Here is a 16,426-nt window from a genome sequence, read left to right as displayed (position 1 = left end):
CTCGCGCCCCCCGCGCCTGCGCAGAGTAGCGGCGGGGTGGCGCTGCCCTCAGTGGCCTGGTCCCGTACGTGCAAGCGCAAAAAGAAAGTAACATTGTCAGAGCACTAGGTAAAGCGCAATAGTTCTTCCCTCTGACCTAGTTCTCACATGGAGATAGAAGCAATAGGTGCAAGCTACTAACGGAAGTAAAAAATTGACTGCAAAAAATAAGCACTAAGTGAAGAGAGCTGCTGCATAGAACAAGACTTAATTGGGTTTAAGAGCAAGTGCCGCTGTCAACCCAGCACGATGATCCTGTTTACCATTAAACCATGACCTGAAATGTGAAATGTGTCATATTCACACATTATTGAATACGGCCAGTGCAAAAAACGCCAATCACTTGTGTTTTTTTAATTTTAAAAGTTTAATAATAATAAGATGGTTATAAAAATAGTAATACAATTAGAGTAATAATAATTTGGACAATTTGAATTAGGACAATTAGAAATATGAGACAATAGAACTAAAGAGTTACGGACGTTGGGGTGCCTTTTTCGGTGCAGCACAAGCCCGAAAAACGACACACGTCTACAAAGGATTAACCCTTAAAAACAATAGCCTGTTGCATATTCATACACCTCATACATGATGCCTAAATTCCATTCAAGCACAGGATTATGTCTGGTCATCGTCAACTTCTTCCTCTGAATCCTAATAGTACCTTCAAGGCAGGAAGAAGTTTGTTTCTTCTGACAAGAGAGCAATAAGTTCTCTCTGAAAGATTTAGGTGTCCTGTGGCTGCTATCTCACTGCAGGTCATTTCTTTTAAAAAAAGGTATCCTACATAGCATAGTTTCTATTTTAACATTTTTATAACCTAAAGCTATATTTAACACACTACTTAAGAGAATTAATACAGCATTACTGTCTAACACAACACATATAATATTCATTTTAATATTTGTGAAAAGCCAATCATAAAATATGCATTTTTCACACCCAGGGATGCTGACTCCTGTACAGCTCTGGGCACCTTGTTCCAATGTCTGACTACCTTGGACAGCTTCTGTAATTGTCTAAGGGCGGGTACATTACGGCTCCCCCAGCCAGTCTCCAAGAGTCCTCAACAATTTCTCCTTCCTCTTTGAGCTCTGCCACCAGGCTGAGCAGATCACCACCTCACACAGCTGATTTCTCTGCTGCCCCCAAGTCTAATCTGGCAGACACTCCTCCACCAAATAGCAGAGCTCAGGCAGTGCTGCTGTCCATGCACCACGCTGCATGGCCAGCCAGGGCACCTGAGCTGGCCCGAGCTCAGCCAAGCTCTCAGCACGGCTCACAGGCTCCAGGGAGATGCCTCAGCTGCAGGAGGAAGGTAACTGTGCTGCCCTCCCCACCGGAAAAACCCAACCAAACAAAAATTATAACAGCTTTAATAAGTTTAATATAAATAAGGTACTTCGTATATACGGTGAGCAGCATTCTGCTTAAATTCATATAGAATTTTAAAATTTTTAGCCAGATCTCATATATTGGGGGACTACAACTGTTCAATGGTGCTTATCTTGGTGTTGGCAGTGCTGGTAATATCTTAAAGGCCTAGAAATGAAACAGCACACTTTTGAGCCAATATTAGTGTGGGAGATAGTATAAAAGCTGGTCTTTATTGGAGGCCTCCAGGGAAAGATATGGGAAAATGCCCTTCCCCCCACATGTGGTGAATACAGTTTTATAAGTTTAGCAAATTAACATAACCGCCAAGAATTCTCAATTAGATGCACAAGTGATGAAGTAATTCCCACCTGTTCAGCCATCTCTGAATCCTATTCCACCCCTATTGGAATATGAATCCCAATATTACCAGTTAGATTGTGCCTGGGCCAGTCTGAGCCTCGTTGCTGAGCCAAAGGCGGCTTCTGTGGTGCTTCACCCCAGAGACACCTTTAGCTTGCCGATGGTTTCAGCTGGGCACTAAACAAGTCCAGGCTTGTTAGGGACTCCGTTTACCTTAGGAAGAGGCTTCAGGCGAAGGTGAAGAGAAAAAGGAGGGATTCTGCTGGAGGGTTTAATGTCCAGAGGTTTATTCCATGGTTACAGAGGTCTGAATCTTGGGAAGACCTCCAACAGAATGCCAAGCACATGGCTGGACTCACCTTTTAAGCTCAGGGGGAGGGGAGGGGACAGGTGAGCCACCAACCAGGTGGGAGGGGCAGGGTCTCAAGGAGCGAGGGACACCTAGACAGGCCAATGACCTCTGGGCCTGAGGGGCATCCTTTGAATTTGACCAACCACACGATGCCTTTGCTGGAATGTTAAGCCTGATTGACAGGACTCACTCGGCAAGGGGCGAGGGGGGGGGAAGGGGAAGAGGGTATTGGTACACCTGGGGAAGGGACCTGAAAGTTTGAAACACACCGCAACACACCCCCTGCTATCTAAGGAGAGGAGCTAAACTTTGCTTTTGAAAATGTGTCTCAAAGAGCTGCTTTCAATCTTGGCTCCCAGAAAGAACCAAGATAGGATAGGGGCCTTGAACCCCTGGGGTTTGGAGCCTCTGGAATCTGTTTTATCTTTCTGCCTATCAGGGTAGGGAAAAGCTGAGGGGAAGTATTGGGGCTAGCTGGGAACTATGTACAACAATAATCTACAGAGCTATGAATATATATGAAGGAAGTATAACAGCAAAGGAACTATGTACAACAATAATCTACAGAGCTATTAATATATGTGAAGGAAATGTAACAGCAAAAATCATTCTGGCATCACTGGCATATTTCTTTGTAACTGCCTACAGAGAAATAACATTGATTTTGTTTACCCTGTTCACTATTTCAGCTCACTTATTTCTCAGTGGTCAAGCCAGGCCCATCCTAGTACACAAATGCCGTTCATGGATGGTCCATGCCACCTACACAAGATAAAGATCTTCAGCTCAGAAGCAAGCAGATCTTATTTAAGTCTGTCTGCAGTGACTCTACTGAACCAGCCTCTATGTGCCATGTATTGACACATAACCACACATATTCCCCCCACACCCCTGCACCCTAAGATTCTTACCTTTTGCTTGGCAGCACACTTATTCACATTGATTACATTCTTTGACATATGCTGTATAACTGAGAGAATGTCACTCTCAGTGAGAGATGTGTAGCATTGCAGAAGCGGTAACTGAAAGGAAGGAAATCCATTAGATAAGCCTATTAGAATAATCCAAGTACACTGGGTTCTTTGCAGTTTTTCTTGGACAATTATGGTCTCTTGTCTCACAGTGGGATGTTTTAAAAGCTACTGCCCTACTACTGTCCCCTTTTAGTAGTACACAGGGAGACAAGAACATGGTGAAATACCATGAGGAATGGAGGAAGTGTGCACCTTATAAGAGTGGCCTTTAGGCACACTGAGTCACAAAGTAGGAGGTGGCCTGACAAGCACAACTTACAAACATGCATCTATCAAAGAGTTTCAGAGACAAACAGAAGGCAGCTGCTGGAATCATGGATGGAGGGATGTGAATCATGTCATAATTCACAATGCACAGCTCCATCAGGTACTTTGCCAGAATGTTCAGTTTATCTGCAGTAAGTCAGAGTTGAATATTGGCTATCTCCAGAGCATGAGTATCCTGTCATCTTGGTTTAGTTACATAGGAAGAAATACTTCCTTAGAGAGTACAGGGTTGAAATTCAAGTGCCTTTATCACAGAACACTTCTGTGTTCTATTTGGCTGCTCATAGTCTAGGACTGCCCCTTTCAATGGCAGTCTAGCAGTCACCTGCAATGTCAGTGTCATGTTTCACTGTGGGAAACTGCAAGGAGTTATTTTAAAATTAAATGGTCAGGAATAAAGTTAAGTCAAATGAGACAAACATTGCATCTAAGAACCGTTTATTCCTAATGAAAAACAAAATGTAAGGGAGTTACTCTACTAAAGAGGGTTAGACAAGACAGAGCAAGAGTAAGAAAAATGGGAAAGGAATGGAGGGTGGGGAAGACTGAGTGAGTGAGTGAGTGAGTGAGTGAGTGAGATGCCACTGGAGGTCAGGGAGTGCATCCACGAGGTGAGGGGTGTGCATGCTGCTTCACGGGCGACTGGGCTCGAGGTGAGGGGGCACTCGGGCCCAGAAGCCTGGAGAGGGTCGCAGTGAGGATCACAGCAGTGGGCTGGCTCAGAGGCCAGCAAGGTTGGATGCAGGTGGCTTAGGCAGGGACACAGGGAGGCAGAGCAGACACAAAGGTGACAAGAGCCAGTGAGGAAATGAGAATCAAAAGGCAGGCTGGGGCCAGGGCAAAGAATCAGGGGATGGCCAACAAGGCTGACATCAAGGACAACAACAAGGCTGGTGGGAGTCTGTTATAGAGCACCCAACCAGGATGAAGAGGTAGATAACTTATTCTACAAGCAGCTGGAGTATGTTTCAGGATCAGCAGCCCTTGTTCTTGTAGGTGACTTTAACCTGTTAGACATCTGCTGGGAACTCAACATAGCGGAGAAGAGGCAGTCTTGGAGGTTCTTAGAGTGAATGGAGGACAACTTCCTGTCACAGGTGGTGAGTGAGCCCACCAGGGGAGGGACAATGCTAGATCTGCTGTTTGCAAACAGAGAAGGGCAGGTGGGAGATGTGGTGGTAGGAGTCTATCTGGAGCCCAGCGATCATGAAATTATGGAGTTTTCAATATTTGGTGAAACAAGGAGGGACATCAGTAAAACTTCCATGCTGGACTTCTAGAGGGCAGACTTTGGCCTATTCAAGAGACTTATTCAAATAGTACCTTGGAAGCAACCCTTATAAACAAAGGAGTCCAGGAAGGATGGGTGTGCTTCAAAACAGAAATCCTGAAGGCACAGGAACAGGCTGTCCCTATGTGCCAAAAGATGAGCCGATGAGGAAAATGACTGGCCTGGATGGGCAAGGAGCTTTTGAAGGAGCTTTTCTTTTTTTGAAAAAAAAAAGAAAAAAAAAGAGGGTGTATCACTCTTGAAAGGAGGGTCAGGTAACTAAAGAAATGCTTAAGGGAGTTGCTAAGTCATGTAGGAAAAAAATTATAGAGGCAAAAGCCCAGTTAGAACTCAATCTGGCCACTTCTGTAAAGGACAATAAAAATTATTTTTATAAATACAATAATGGCAAAAGAAGAGCAAGGACAACCTCCATTCTCTATTAGATGAGGGAGTGAATTTAGTAACTAAAGATGAGGAAAAGGCAGAGGTGCTTAGCACCTTTTTTGCCTCAGTTTTCAACTGAAGGCAGGTTGTCCTCAGGACAACTGTCCTCCTGTGCTGGGAGATGGTGTCAAGGAACAGAACAGCCCCTGTGTAATCTAGAAGGAAGCAGACCTGCTGAGCCACCTAGGTGCTCACAAATCCATGGGACTAGATGGGATCCATCCCAGGTGATGAGGGAGCTGGCAGATGAGCTTGAGAAGGCACTTTCCATCATTTGCCAACAGTTCTGGCTCACTGGTGAGGTTCCAGAGGACTGGAAGCTGGCCAGTGTGACTGCCATTCATAAAAAGGGTGGGAAGGAGGATCCTGGCAATTATAGGCCAGCTAGCCTGACCTCTGTACCAGGTAAGGTTATGGAACAGTTCATACCAAGTGGCAGCACACAGCACTCACAGGATGGCCAGGGTGTCAGACCCAGCCAGCACAGGTTTAGGGGGGACAGGTCGTGTTTCACCAACCTGAACTCCTTTTATGACCAAGTGACCTGCCTGGTGGATGTGGGAAAGGCTGTGGCTGTTGTGTACCTGGACTTCAGCAAGGCCTTGGCACTGTCTCCCACAGCACACTCCTGGAAAAGCTGGCAGCCCACGGCTTGGACAGGAACACTCTGTGCTGGGTTAGGAACGGGCTGGATGGCCGGGCCCAGAGGGTGCTGGTGAATGGTGCTGCATCCAGCTGGTGGCTGCTCACCAGGGTGTCCCTCAGGGGTCTGTGCTGGGGCCAGTCCTGTTTAATATCTTCCATGATGATCTGGATGAGAGGATTGAGTCCACCAGCAGTAAATCTACAGGCGACAGAAGCTGGGAGCATGTGTCAATCTGTTGGAAGGTAGGAGAGCTCTGCAAAGGGACCTGGACAGGCTGGATGAATGGGCCAAGTCCAAAAACATGAGGTTTAACAAGACCAAGTGCTGAGTCTTACATTTTGGCTACAGCAATCCCCTGCAGTGCTACAGGCTGGGGACAGAGTGGCTGGACAGTGCCCAGGCAGAAAGGGACCTGGGGGTACTGGTTGACAGCGGCTGAACATCTGCCCTTTGAGTACTCCCAGGTCCCTTTCTGGGCCCCTCAATTGAGGAAGGATTTTGGGACACTTGAACACATCCAGAAAAGGGCAAGAAGGCTATGATGGGCTTGGAACACAAACCCTATGAAGAACAGCTGAGGGAGCTGGGGTTGTTTAGCCTGGGAAAAGGAAGCTTAGAGGAAACCTTATCACTTTCTAAGGGGAAACCTTATCACTCTCTACAACTACCTAGTTGTAGTGAGGTGGGAGTCAGTCTTTTCTGCAGGCAAGCATTGACAGAACTAGAGGACACAGCCTTAAGCTGTGCCAAGTTTAGATTAGAGGTCAGAAAAAAATTCTTCACTGGAAGAGTGATTGGGCACTGGAATTGGCTGCCCAGAGAGATGGTGGAGTCACTGTCCCTGGACATGTTTACAAAAAGACTGGATGTGGCACTCAGTGCCATGGTTTAGTTGATGAGGAGGTGCTAGGTTGGGTCATAGGTTAGACTAGTTGATCTCTAAGGTCTTTTCCAACCTAGTTCACTCAGTAAAAAAAAAAAAAAAAAAAAAAAAAAGCAAATACAGGCTAGGACCAGGGCAAGAAACAGACCTCAGCAGGCTGAAGCCAAAGCATAGATATAAGATTCAAAAAGCCCCTCTAATTACCAAGCCTCAAATACAAAACCAGAGTCTCAAAAAGGACCCAAGCCCAAAACGCACACTTAAAGTGCAAGTTTCAAAAAGCCCGGAGCAATTGTGACACAAGTTACTTTTTATGCCCCTGGCTTCTCCCAAAGCCCGTCTGCTTAGCAGGAGACCATTGGCCTAGTCCAACCTTTCATCTGATTGGAGAAGTCCCTCTAGGGAGTTCAGCATCTCCTATTACCTGTCCCATGGGAGATGTTGCCAGGAGAAGTCCTTCAGAGACAAGGCTTCTTCTAGTTGTTGCCTACATGTTGCCCATGTGCACCCCGCCTCCGTGCACCTCTGACAGCCATTGTTGAGGGAAATCAAAACTAAATTGGCTCCTCACAATCAGGCATGCATTTTAGCACTGAATTTTGGTAAGTTAGGCTCATGTCAAAGGAACAGATAAATAAAACTCATTTCTATGTGGAAGACGTGTGTCAGCCAGGCTCAGTTGCAAATTTTGAGCCATTTTAACAAGTTGCCACAGTTAAGTATTGCCTTTTCCAGATTCAATTTACAGTAACACCTGTTCTCAACACTTTTGCAATCTTTGAAGCTCTTCTTAGGCAGTGCTGAGGGAGCAACCCAGAGGGAAGTCCAGGGTTTTCAGGATCTTCATCTCCATGTGGTGGATATGGACCTTTGAGCAAGTGTGGTCAGCTGCTTAGCAAAGTCTCCAATATATGGGTGAAGAACCTCTTAATATTTGGTGGCAATATACATAGCTATGACACCAACCAGCAGAAACTTCAACTTAGAAACAGTGTTGTTCTGTAGAAAGAAGCAGATTTATCTAAATTACTTGGTTCAGAATACAGGTTTTCAAGTTAGTCAGTGTAAGGTTTGTTATATGGCAGGATGTTCATACCCATGTTATATTTGTCCAATTATCCCATCATCAAAAAAACCCAAACAACATTAAAGATAGCAGCAATTTTAATTGAATAGCTTAGAATATATAAAATCGTATACACTTAAAATATTGACAATATAATTTGGTTAAAATAAGGGATAATTTGATTACAATAATAGCACATAAGCAAAAAAAAAACTGCGCGGGGTATGGAGTGCAGGGTCCTTGGACCCCTGCCACCTCACGTACAAGCTTGCCAAGTGAAAATTCCCCCTTATATGCCATATGTCAATGCTATCTCCTCCCATTTTTGATTCATCACACTTCTACCTCCGCCCTCATCGCCACCATTACTGCGCATGCTCCACCACACTTTTAGGTGGTCACACCACTCTTTGGGGGTCGTCACTGATGAAGGCTCTCCTCTTCCTCGATGTCCTTTAATTCACCTTTGGGTTACGCATGCGCACCAAGCTAGTATAACGGAAGCCAAAACTAACGCAATTTATATACATATATTTAAGCATCAAAGCATAAATCTCATATAATTAGCATTTTCCTGGGACCCAACCAGATTTTCCTTTCTTTCTGTTAAGTTTTGGTAACTGTTATCTCTTGCTTTTTCCTGCCTTGAACATCTGCAGGAAAGGGGGGGTGGAACCCCTCCTCTCCCTTTCTTTCTTGGCATTACACCTTTTAACGGTTTTATTATTTCCAAATATTAATTACTGTATCAATATTGATTACTGTTCCAATTTTGTCAGCACGAATCATACCTATTTACCACACCTACTTGCACAGAATAACTACACATCTTCTGTTACCTCTATTGGCACCTGCAGGTGTGTTAGAAGGCTTTGAGTTCAAATCAGGGAGAGGAATAAGCAGTTTTGATACATCAACTCACTGTTGATAGCCAAGAGCTTTTTGTGTTACATACAATTGAGAATTGAATGTCCTTTGTTGGTCATCTGTATTGTTAAGGGTATGTACAACCATGTAGGGTGTCACTGACCAGCATTCATGTTTTAGCCGAGGGTAAAAGCCTTTTGTCAACTGACACATCCAGTCACTTCTTGAATGCTTCTGGAGAGTGACTTTCCCACTTCCCTGAGCAGCCCATTCCAGTATCTGACCACCCTTTCAGTAAAGAAATTCTTCATGTCCAACCTGAACCTCCCCTGGCACACCTTGTGGCCATTTCCTCTTCTCCTGTCCTTATCCAGAAGTTTGGTACAGACATAACCCATGGGTGTAGACCACAGGCTGCAAGGTTTCCTTGCTCACAAGACATGGGCTAGAAAGAGCGCAGTACTAGTATTAGTAGTTAACTGGTCTAACAACCAGCATCTCTTCATATTATCAGCTGAGTTCAATCCTATATTTCAAAGTTGAAGGAGGCTTACTAATGCCTCTGGAGAAATCATCAGTGAAAGTGAATCCCAACCCTAAGGCAAGCCACACCTACAAGGACAGTTTACTGCAAATGTCCTTAGGTGCTGCCTACCAATCTCCAGGTGTCTCAGATTGTTGTAGATGCCCTTCACATAGTTGCTACACAGCTTTGGGTCATTACTATCATCCATGTCAGGGTCTTCAGACTCAAGCAAGACATTAGAAAAAGCCTGACATAGTATGTGTCTTCTGCTGGATGACATTCATGTATTTCCGTGGGGTTTGGAGACTGATGCTCTGCCTACAAGGACATTCAGAAAATCACTGCTGACAGCACCTCCCTTCACAGCCCAGTGCAATCCTGCAGCGTGGAGCACTGCAGGGGCTCATGACCCCTATTTCAGGGCACCAGACGGAAGGCACGGCTCTACCGCAGCGGCAGCCAAGCACTGGGCTGGGGAAGGGGCACACAGTACAAAGAGGCCGGGACTGGTGTCGGCGGTGGGGCTGGGACGGCACGTTTTCCGTGGCGAAAGCCTCCTGGTAACCATCCGCCCCGGAGCGGCGACCTACTTGACACTCGGCTGCCCGTGGTCTCCCTTCAACTTGGCGGCTGGGCGCACTTTCGGCTCAGCCATGCAGTGCCGATGTCGTCCCCCCCCCCCCCCCCCATCGTGGGGGCGGTCGCCGTTCCATTCTTGGGGACCGACGGCGTGCTCTTCTCTTTCGAGGGGTCGGCTGCGGAGCGGGACTGCAGAGAGAAGGGCGGTCAGCGGGAGGGCGAGCGGGGTCTGCGCTGCACCGCCGCAAGCCCGGGCCGCGGGAACGGGGCAGCCAGGGCAGCGCCGGCGGGCTGGAGGAACGGAGCCGGGGCAAGATCTCTTCACGGCCTCGGAGCCGAAGGGCCGTAGATGCGAAGCTGAGGGGCTTCGCGGCTGCTTCTCTTCGCACTAGAGGGCTGAAGGAGGGCAGAGTGAGGGAACCAACGGGCTGTCCCAGAGAAAGAAAGAGAAACACCCACCGCCCTCCCCGCCAAGCAAAGACTGGACTGCCCCCGGGCTGTACCCCGCACTGCCCGCCAGGCTGAAGGGAAGGAGCGAGCAGGACACGAAGGGCGGCGCAGGTGCCTCCCCAGGAGCCACGGCAACAGCTCGCTCCCGCTCGGCTCCCCCGCCCGCGCCGAGCCGAGCCGGCCCCACCGCGCACGTACCGAGGTGAGCCCGCCGGGCAGGAGAGCGCAGCGGCACGGGCCGCGCTGCCGGCACCGCTCGGTTCAAGCGCCCAGGCGCCGCCTCTGATTGGCCGCCCATGGCCTGCCGCGTCTCCGCAACTCGCGCCCTGCTCACGACCCCATGGCTTCAGCACCAGGGAATAAAGCCTTACTGGAAAACACGAACATTTTCCTCTTTATATACACATGACTGCTCGTTCGGAGTTCCTTTTAAACCTGTTTAATCTTTCAAAGTGTTTTGTTGCAACTCTCTGCATGCGACCAGGTGACTCGATTGAACGTCCCCATGCCTTCCCAGTAGTAAGATATTAACAAACTGGCCTCCACCTGCGATTTGAAAACCTGCCCACACAGCACAATTCCAATAGATCTTATGGGGAATCCTGAACCCTTCTTTCGTGGATTATTACCAGACTAAACAAATTTAAAATGGATGTTTAAAGAGAGACAATGCTTGTTGCCATCATCTTCCTGCCAGGAGAGCCAGGAAGAACACGGTGCATGTGTGCTGGGTAACTTACTAAAACCTGCCAAATGCAAGCCAACATGCAGGTCTGCACTTGCCTGTGAAGTATACAGGTACGGGCCCATCTTCACTGCCACGATCACAGGAGCAGCCACCTTGATTTGTTTTGGGTTCTGCCGCTACAGAAGTAGGAAATGGCCATTTGCTCAGAGGAAGCTGTGACAAGCACAAAAGCTTTACAATTATGCTAAGATAATGCTTTAAAAGACATACACTCCTTTTCATCATCTTCATTTCATGTCACAATGGGGTTTACTGAAATATTATCAAGTCTAGTACAACCATCTCAAAACAGGAGTGGCATATGTAAACATTAAGTGAAGCTTTGAGATTGGTTTCTAAAGCAAAACATCACCCTAGTTCTAGACTGAGCATAACTGTAGCTCATAAAGTGATAAGCCTTCTGGAGGAGACAAGGTAAGAAAAACACTGTTAAAAGGGCAGAAAACAGGATCCAGCTTTGAGGCGGTGGCTGGCTCTCCAGTGCTGTCCCAAGAAACGAGGGATCACAATTTATGCACTTTATATTCATCACTGTGCACAAGTGCAATGCAACTTCTACAAGTTTTCTGACCATGGTTTTCCAAGTCAGTCTTGTACTGCAGACAGTGTTTTAACATAGGTCAGGAGGAACTCCTTTAAGAGTAACAAAACAAACCATAGAAGTTGTATAACAATCTGATAACAAGACAAGCAGAATGGCTTAAGGACATCCCTAACTGCATTCCTGGTAAATCTCTCCCAGTTAAATAATTCCTTTATCACTCTGTTCTGTCCTTCAATTTCACTAACATCAAGTCTATTCTTATTATGGTAGTCAAGAACGACTGAACACCAGAAACAAGAAAACAGTACAACAAAACAACACTGCCATGATACATGGGATGGTGAAAGATGTATTTGTTCTTGTTAACCACTGAATTAATTTCTTAAATTTCAGGGAAAATATTAACGTGCTACAGACAAGAAGAGGGGGGCACAAGAAGCCTGTGAACAGATGTAAGCACAACTACCTCTGAAGATGCATTTTATTATTGCATTGACAGGTTTTCATTAAACATATGGATTTGTTTTCTTTGCAGTATTAAGTCCTCAACATCCATAATTCTTTCTTAAAGGCAGTCTCTTTCACTTTCCAGTCAAGAAGTCTCAATTTACTGTTCATTTCAGCAACTTGTCAAGTCCAAGACTATTGAAGTCAGAGGGTGAGATCCACCCTTATTTATCAGCATCAACTCCACTTTATTCATCAATCAGGCACCTTTTATAACAGTGTTAATTCACTTCATGCATATTGCAAAATCTGAGCTCCTGATAGGCTGTAGAGAAAACTTCAGCTCCTCCTTTTGTTTACAATACCTGAAGTTAGTTTACTGAAACCAAGATCAGTGTTCTCACCCTGATATGGAAGATTCCCAAAACCTTCATATCTATTCCCAGACTGACTGTCTGCTCCCAGTAGCAGCCAAGGACAGAACGGTCTGAGAATCTTGTTGTTTATATGAAAGGTGGCTGAGAACCTTAATTATTTACAGAATCAAGCCTGGGAAAGGCTGCTTTTTTCCTTTAGCTGAATCCTTTCATGGCCTCTTTCTTTAAGCCATGCTTGAACCAGGCTGTCCACACAAGACTACTTTCATAGTTTAGCATTCTAAACCTGAACTTCTTCCCTAGGTAATACATGGAGGTACGGTTGGCTACAGTACATCTGCAGCTGTAATGGTATTATTAAAAAAATGAGTCAAGTACAGGATAACGTATCTTGAAAAGATGAAGTTTAGCAGAGTGCTAGGATGCTCACTGATTTATTACTTCTAGACTTAAAATATTTCATTTGCAGTTATTCATATAAAAAGTACAAGAAGTTTTATTTTAAGTGGTTTGAGTTATGATTCTGAGTCTTCCCAGGAAAAAGTGTTTTAATTTTTCTTCCCTTCCCTATTTCTCGTTGTTAAATCTGTGTATTTCTTCTACAAAAACCAGTTCAATACAAATGTAAAATGGTAACATATATTTGTTCTGGTGCATTAAGTATAGAAATCATATTTGTATGCTGAGACATAATATAAAAACTGTATATTTCTATTATCTAACAAAATATGCAAAACACAGGACTTGATGTTTTTTAATCCCCATAATAAAGTGGTTTTTTCCTTCCAAGAGTCTTCAAGCAATCTTTGAAAGAAAGAAAAGTAGTGCGCTGTTGATTGTTTGCATTCCAATATAAACGACTTCTATTTCCCACTACTAACAAGAAATTAAAATACTGATGTTTCACACTTGGAGAAAGTATGGAATACATCTGTGCTCATCTGCAAGTTTCAAGACTTCTGTTTAATAAACACCAAGTATAGTATATAAGATTTCAACTATTTTCACATTTACAGCAAGTACTCAAGTCCTTGTTTCCTTTATAAAAGCATCTCAATGCAATTAACAAAGATAGGACACTTACAAAAATTCAAATATGTAGTACATTTGTTTCTGTACATGTATGTGCAAGATCTCCTCGCAAAAATACAAATATGGATTCAATTAGCTTGACCATTTACATCTCCTTTGGCAAATACAAATTTGTATCACATGATGTAAGTACCATCTTTGTAGTATTTCATGGATTCTAGCTGCTGCGTCATTGCAAGGACATCCTGAAATCCTGTACTGAGTCCAGACGTGTTGAAAATAAGCTTCTTTCTCCACTTGGACAGTTAAGTTGTTTACACCAGCATCTTTCAGAATTGCTGTGACCTGAACAGAATGGTACAGTTAACATTAGTATTGCACTTCACATGTATCTCACAGTAACTTGTGGTATACTGGCTCTGCAATGCAGAAAATAAACCCCCATGTATCATTGTGAAGAATTCAATTCTTTGGAAAGCAAAGACTAGCTTTAGAGGGTAGGGCTTTGCAACTTCTGCACACTTTTTCCTTAAAAATATATATATTTCCTATGCACAACACTGAGGAGACTCTCAGTTTTGTGCATAGGAAATATATATCTTTTTAAGGAAAAGAAAAACCCATGGCAGATACGTAGTGGTATCCAGTTTTAGACACGCGATTAGCATACAGGTATCTCTACTGTTTATTCCCTGTTTTGCAGGCCTGTTTTAACACCTCCCCTTCTTTTCTCAGAGCAGATATAGTGCCACTGTCAGTCAGTGTTTTGGCAGATGTTCTAGCAAATAACTCTTTACATGACTAATTTCAAGCTAGCAGGAAAGGGGACAGTACAGCATTAGAGACCAGCTCTGAGACAAAAATGGAGAGCTACAAGAAAAATCCTACATGTCAGACTGAAACTTCAGTCTGTGACCAAAAGGGAGAGGCTGAGTAGGAAATTAAGGAATTAAGAGTCTCAAGACCTTGCACTGTACCTGCTGTACAATTCTCTGTTCCATCACATCTGATACCACTTGCACATATATTGTGCCTGCCACAACATTTGCAGAGTGACACCAAAAATGAGGATCTCTGTAGGATATAACTCCCTCTATTTTTTGAATCTGCAAAGAAATTTCATTAGCAAAAATTAAATAATTTTAACCTTGTACATGTCTATTGGTGGATAATATTTCACAAGGAAACAAAACTGTAGCACAGCAGCTTTCCAACTAAGCTATATTCAGAAATATCTTGTATTGAAAGGTTACTTTGCTACTTCTGTAAAATTCTAGAAGGTAAAAGTCAAATCAAAACTCAAGAAGAGCAATGCTAAATAGGATGAGGAAAAAAATCCCTTGATTTATGAACAGATCACAGGAACACAAATGGACAGGCCAATCAGAATACTGGTCCAGCATCTATTAGGGCACTGGTTACCTCATTGTTTAGCAGCTATATTTAGTTATCACAGCTGAACAGTTAAGACATAACTTCTTTTCCATAATACATTATTTTTTTTTTAATTGATCTTTGTTCTGGGTTGGCTGTGATGGTTTTTCAGAGCAGCTGATAGGGTGCTGTATTTTAGATTCCTGCTTAAAACCATTTTGATAACACACCAGTGATTTGGCTACTGCTGAACTGCTCAGGCTATTTCTTTTCTATCACGCAGTTTCAAGGCTTTCTATCTTTCCCACTTTGCCCTTGCCCTGGCAGATAGGCTGGGGATGGGCAAGAAGCAGGGAGGTGACACAGCCAGGGCAGCTGTCCATGGTGTGTTACGGCACACCATGTAACACCTTGCTCAGCATTGAAAACTGGGGTAGAGGATGAAGGCAGGATTATGGCTTCTAAAGTGGCTGTTGTTTGGGGACTGCTTTTTCTTTCTTTTTTCCACTGCTCTTCCTTCACCTGTTATATTGCTCCCAGGGTTTTTTTGCTTATGCTCCCACCCCACTGATGGTGGTGGTGGTAAAGGACGGGATTGAGCAAGTGGCTGTATGGATGCCTGGCTGCTGGACAGGGTCAACCTACAGCAAACACACTGTTTTACTGTGATGTAATTTTTAAAATGCTTTTCCTATTATCTTTTAATCAACTGGTCTTTGATTGTTCTCAAGAAGTACTTTATTTCTCCCCAGTCTCTCAGAGTTACTGTCCTCCCTCATCAAAAAGGGAAACCACACTTTGCATGTCACTGTCCTTTCACTACATGAATCTCTCCCAGACAATTCCCATTTGTTCTTTTCTTTTTTCTTTATCTCATGCAGACAAGAACACATTTTGCCATCTAGTAATTGACAAGACACCATAAGAATAGTCCTTCTTGAAGCCTCTAGTTGATGGCATCCTCAAAGAACTTTTAACTCATTCTTTTACAGAGAGGAATTCTCCACACTGAGGTCCACATTACTATTCTGGGCAGGAACTTAAAATGAGGCAACAGCAAAGACTAGCTGCAGCCTCAAGGCAGATGCCATACTGCATCAGACAGGAAAAGAAGAGTCTAGAATGAGAAAATAATTAGAAAAAAAACCAGCTTAAGTTTTGCCATCCCACCTACTGTGAACCACTATATCCTTCATGATATGGATAAAGCAGAAAACTTGAAATTACAAGCTTGTGATACAATCTGTACCCTGAATGTTTGTAACAAGTTTTAAAAGGATGCAGGTTTAGGGAACTGTATATTACTTTCTTAGAACTACAGTGTGGTACATTTACCAAACTGTTACCATGCTTGTCTGAAATTATGGGCTAGCCATAAAACCAAAAAACAGTGGAAGTCTTTTTTGCTGCAAACCAACTTTTATAGTTAGAACTAGTCATCCTGTCACCTCTCTGAAAAATAGATTTTAAACAACTTGAGACATGAAGTTGTCTAAGACAAGAGAAGCTGACTGATCTGCTTGATTTTAATAATCATTAAAAACAGTTACAGCCTTGTATGTTTGTATACAAAACCATTTATAATTGTACCTTTTCTAAAGCAGCATGCAGATCTTTCTCCTGTTCTGGAGGTATCCTCAATAAAAGCACTTGACAGGCATCTTTCAACAGAGGGATAACACTAAGAAAAATCAATGTAGCAATAAAGAGAGAGCAGAGTGGATCAGCTATGAGCCATCCA

General features: G+C 44.1%; 1 long non-coding RNA gene across 2 annotated transcripts; it reads right to left on the bottom strand.

Moving 5' to 3' along the window:
* Positions 1–3,013: 3,013 nt before the first annotated feature.
* LOC141726945 (uncharacterized) lies at positions 3,014–16,353 on the bottom strand. 2 transcript variants are annotated; one of them, XR_012577903.1, is made up of 4 exons: positions 16,276–16,353; positions 14,289–14,417; positions 13,505–13,656; positions 3,014–3,150 (listed from the first exon to the last, which is right to left on the bottom strand). It is a non-coding gene; the product is annotated as an uncharacterized LOC141726945 (long non-coding RNA). The 2 variants fall into 2 exon arrangements; XR_012577902.1 differs by lacking the exon at positions 3,014–3,150 and having other exon boundaries at positions 13,390–13,656.
* Positions 16,354–16,426: the final 73 nt, after the last annotated feature.

The sequence above is a fragment of the Zonotrichia albicollis genome, chromosome W, assembly GCF_047830755.1.
Source record: "Zonotrichia albicollis isolate bZonAlb1 chromosome W, bZonAlb1.hap1, whole genome shotgun sequence".
NCBI classification, from domain to species: Eukaryota; Metazoa; Chordata; class Aves; order Passeriformes; family Passerellidae; genus Zonotrichia; species Zonotrichia albicollis.
This window is presented reverse-complemented; position numbering and strand designations above follow the sequence as displayed.